A 5,381-nucleotide genomic window follows, 5' to 3' on the forward strand; every position below is an offset into this window, starting at 1 on the left:
ATCGGCCTGTAGTGCGGTTTTCCACTTTGATTTTGAGTGTGACTCCAAATCCAGACCTCCATGGGTTGATAAATTTGATTTCCATTGATAATTTTTGTTTGATTTTGTTGTCAGCACATTCAACTATGTAAAGAAAGGAGTATTTAATGAGATTATTTAATTCATTCAGATCTAGGATATGTTATTTTATAACCTTTATTTTTTTGAGCAGTGTATAATTAAGATGCAGGCCATTTGTTCACAGTGCCATTAGTGCAAAATAAGATGTGGATTATTAATTGACTGCCGCCTGGTTAAACACTCTCTGACTAGAAACAGACCCAGGCTCAGATCATTGTTAATGATGCAAAAAAGAGAACACAGGGTCAGTGTATAGTTGCAATAATGGTGTTTGTCTGAGGGTAATGACTATCTCTCCTCACTGGAATGACCATCATCACCAGAATGTACTATAAGCTAGAACAGTATATTTGTGTGCATGCGTGCGTTTATACTGTTTGTGTTCGGTCCATTAAAGCCTCCATGTGTTGACTTTTTCATGTCATTTCTGCATCTTTAAAATTATTCAGTTGGTAGAAGTTTTTGTCTGCAGACATTTGAGACAATCCAACATGTTGAGGTGGTTTGCATGACTCTGCATCTGTGAAGGTTGACATCTTTTTCTTAGGCTTAAACAGCCAAGTGTAAATAACGGAGAAAACAATGTGTTTGTCTGCACTAATGTAAGCACCAAATGTTAACATGTACAGCTAAGTAACTAGCTGGTGGCAGTTGTAACCTAACTCAGCGTTACTTCAAAGGCCAAGGTGTATATCATTACATTACTGCACTTTATGGGGTTACAGGTTAAAGAAGATGCCCGGCTCACGTTAGCACATCTACAGTGTATTATTTCCCCACTGTGCCGGTCCTCCTGGGTGCTACTATCACAGTTTAAGCTTTACATTAGTGGCTCTGTCCTGCCCTTGGATTTGGGGAACTCCAGTAACTCCAGCCAAACATGTTATCCAAGACAGAGTTACATTTGCCTGACAGAGTGGTTAGTTCTCATTCTTAATGCCTTTTCTCTTGTAACATTAAAAGTGAAATGTAATGTTTGATAATATGAACAATAAAGCATCTTATCTGTGTCTTGCTTTTCGTCTTTAATGATTCTGAAGGAAAAGCAACCTTTTGTTGAGGCTTATTTACACTCTTTGTGAATGATGTGGGGATGATTCAGTCTTTCAGTCTGTGAAGTTGTGATCGTGATACTTACTTCATGGCAAACTTTACCTGAGAATCTTTAAAGGGTTGTTTCATCCAATCGACAACCGACATTTAAAAAATCCCTGTCTGTTAGACCTTAACCTTTTTCCACTGGGACTGCTTTCTTCTTCAACAGTCTGAAAGAAAACAGTATACACAATGTTCAGGGAATTTCTCCACAGTAACGGAAGATTTTGGGCGGTTTTCTGTTGTATTTTTAATACTTTAAGGAGACACACATCTCTAGACACCACTAGACAAAAGTGAGGTAGTATATTTTGTTAATGTATTTTTTTAAAGGATCTTTAATTTTCTTAATAATTTGCTATAGTGTTTTTCAGAAAGAGCTATTTCATTTGGTTGTAATCAAGTAATTAATGTTAATTGTGCACTGTTTCCATTTCCCTACTTCCTAATTAGTTCCAAATTGAACAGCTCTTTCCAAGAAACCTTTAGCAAGCATTAATGTGTTTTTTTGTAATTTGGGTTGCCTGACCCTTTAGTTATGTAAGCTGTGAAGAAGTAGAAATTTACCTTCAACATATAAACATACATTATTATATGAAATGCTACTGATACCTAAAGGTACAATAGATGTACGGCGATCAGTGTGGGAGGGAGAACGAGAGAAAACAATCAGACACACAAATCCTGAGATTTCACTTCATTAGCATTAACACTGTGTTAGCTTTAGCATTAGCCTGGTAGTGTGTGTAATAGCATCAGCATGCGTAGCTGTGCCTGCTGGGGTGGCACAGCCTGTGAATATAGAGTGGGCTCCCACAGCTCGGAAGATTAGCGCCCAAGTGCATTCAAGTCCATGTGCGAGGGCCGATTTCCAGGAAGAATAGCCCTTTATTGGGCCCCAAGTTGAATCCTGCTGCTTCCCTTTGGCCCAATAGAAGGCTGCAGTAACTGACAGTCCTTTACAATCAGCCAACACTGGTGGAGGTTTTGGGGCTCTCTTCTTTTTTCCCCCTCTTTTTCTCCAAAAAGGATTGATTTTGAAATTGCTCTTTCTCTGCCCTGTGTGTATGGGTTGGTATATTTGTGTGCATTCATCCGTATATGTGGCTTTGTGTGTGTGTGTTTGCATGCATACACACACACACACACACACACACACACACGTGCACATGTTTGAATGCCAGTCTTGGCAATTGTCTTAATGGGATAAGGGGAGACTATGGTTCCTGTTGGGGGGGATGGGACTGTGGGAATGACATGGGAAAACATGCACACATTGCATTCATGGCACTAACAGCTATGTTGTCGGATGATTCAAAGCAAAGGTGACATGTGGTGACTTGTTATCTCCCAAATACACCTCAGGGCTGTAAACACTCTGCACACTAGCCAAAAAAGATATGACACACCGTTCGGCAGGACTGAAACATTTCTGAAAAACAAAATACGACCGTAATCAAAAAAAGTAATGAGTCAGTGCTCAGTGCCTCCATAGTTTTCAACCTTTAGATGTTTGTTGATGTTTTGTTTTACTTCACACAGAGCAAAAACTAAGGGTCATTTAAGAAGAATGAAAGAAGTGATATAATTGTGTCTGATTTTATTTTATTATTATTTTATTATTGTGTTATGGTATTTTTGTATGAGTAAGCACATCATGAGCAATGTAAAATCCTGAGTCAAATTCCTTGTATGTGTACACATACCTGGCAATAAAGCTGATTCTGATTCTGATAATAGATTACTTAATGAGGGGTTGATATGGTGTTGCAATTAAGAGTTGTGACCAGTAGGGGTCATCTGTGTCATAATATTTATAAAAGCCATCACGCTAACAAGCCTGCTACAGTATCTCTGTTTTTCCCAACCTTTTTGGCTTGTGACCAATAAAATAAACAAATATCTACTTGCAGCATCAGGTTACATTGATTCATTTGAAGGACTTTTAGAGGTTGGAAGAGAGGAAAATGTCCAGTGTTACACAAAATAATGGTGAAAGTCAGCAAAATAACTTTGTGAAACAGACCCCCGCCCCCCCTTTCTTATCTTAGCTTTAATTATATTATGACTCACCTCAGATTTATCTTGGGATCCCTGTCTCTGGTCATCATATCCTTCGCAGACAATAGTGACAAAATCACGGTCTTTTAAGGTTTTCATCTTTTTCTCATTTCAGAGAAAAATTTGTTCCAAAGATTTCAGGTTTTGGCTCTCAGCAGGTGGAGTTGCTCCATTATCAAGGAGATGGTTTTGTTGTAGTATAACATGACCTAAGGATTACAATTCTGCCACATGATAACAGGTGGTTGGAAATAGGGGGTTGTAACCTCTGTAACCCCCCTTCTGTGGAAAACTGGAGTGGTGTTTGACATCACGTGCTACGTGCCATGTGGGTTAGGTTAGCGTGTGTTTTCTTCCTGCTTTCTGTCTCTGTCCCTCCCCTGTGTTTTCTCCTGTGCTCTCTCTAGGTGCTAACAGGGTGATTGGCTTCCACCTGTGCAGTCTTGCCTTGCTGCTCATTGCTCAAACAATTCTGAAGCTGGCCAATCATCATGCCAAGCTCTCAGTAAAAGAAGCCTGCTGGAAGAGTTCACTCTCTCTGACCTTGATTATGCTTTTGCATTGACAGGTCGCCATTGTTACGACTTAACTATTTTCCTCAAATGGGACAATAACTTACTAAATGAACATCATGCTGTATTGAAGAAGACCTGAAACTAACAATTAATATCATAAACTCATTAGGAAAGTGTTTACTGAGGTAATAAATCAGGTGAGAAGTAGGCTCAGCTTTTCCCCCCAAGCTATCAGACTTTTAAACTCTAATTTATCCTCAGCATTGCTCTATTGAATATAGTTTATTTCTGTTTATTATAATTGCTTTTATATTAATGTATTTTGTCTGCTACGTAGCAGAAGGGAGTTTCAAACTCAAGTCAACAACCTGTTGTATTGTGACAATTAAATCTACCTTGTATTTCTGAACAAGTGATTGGTAACAATGTTGGAAGTCACTCAAGCCAACGATGTTGTGCTGTCAGTAGACGCTGATATGTGTTTGTCATTTAATTTGGAGGATTTGAGCACTATTCTGTTGTTATAACATTTGTGTCCTCTCATAAATGACAGTCATTTTGACCAAGCACTCCAGAATGTTATTTCACACGTCTGACCAGACTGGAATGAATTAATTAGTGAAACTGTGAAGTTTAGGAGTCATATTCCTCCCCTGAAATAAGATATAGCCCGGGGACACACATGTACATAAAGTTGTACACCACCAACTCCACAAACATGCTGGCTTGCATGCTCTCTTTCTGTCTCTCACGCCCAGAGGCACAATCACACTCTATTCTCTGGTGACGGCAGATGGACAGGTGTGTGATTACCATCCCACCTCTAAACCCCGCGGGTACAATAGTCCCATTCCCCCGCTCAGTGTGTCGATACTGGGATGTCAGCCAGTGATAAGTGAAATGACAAAGTCAGAGGAAGATGTGGGGGTGTCATATTTCCTAGATTGATCAACATTTCATCTGGAGGTGAAGGATGAGCTGAACAGGGGGAGGTGGATGGATGACGGTGAGTGAAAGAGACCACCAGCAGCCATTATTTCTATGATATCTCCAGTTTGTCTTTATTACCCATGGTCCATTGCACTCCAGGAAGTACTGATAGCTCATGCATCAAAAGGCTTTCTGGCAGGTGAGCATGGAGACCGATATCACTAATAAGAGCTGAGTTTAATATTATCAGTCTCGCATGAGAAATCTGCAACGTGACAGGCTTGAATGCAATTATTACCTTGGCGCTCAGTCAATCAGTACTGGCACTTACCTTAGGCCTTAGCGTGAGAAAAATGGACTCAGGACGTTGTTGAATGACAAAATCTGTACAGAAAGTAAAGTTAAAACCTTTTTTACCCACTTCTCCATTCCCTCATCTGTCTTAGTCTCTTTTGCATTGTGGCTTTAGCACTGGTGATTTTGTCAACATGGCCTTCAAACTGTGTTAAGATTGAGATTGCCTTCCAAAACGATCCATATTAGCATTTCTGCCCTGGTGCTGCTTTTGGGAGAATGACATGATTGGTCTGTTCCTTCCAAAAGGCACATGTAATGTTTTTCATCTATCACTGCTGTGATTAAGGTATGGTTTGGTTTAGG

This window comes from Micropterus dolomieu, linkage group LG18, assembly GCF_021292245.1.
Source record: "Micropterus dolomieu isolate WLL.071019.BEF.003 ecotype Adirondacks linkage group LG18, ASM2129224v1, whole genome shotgun sequence".
Taxonomy (NCBI): domain Eukaryota; kingdom Metazoa; phylum Chordata; class Actinopteri; order Centrarchiformes; family Centrarchidae; genus Micropterus; species Micropterus dolomieu.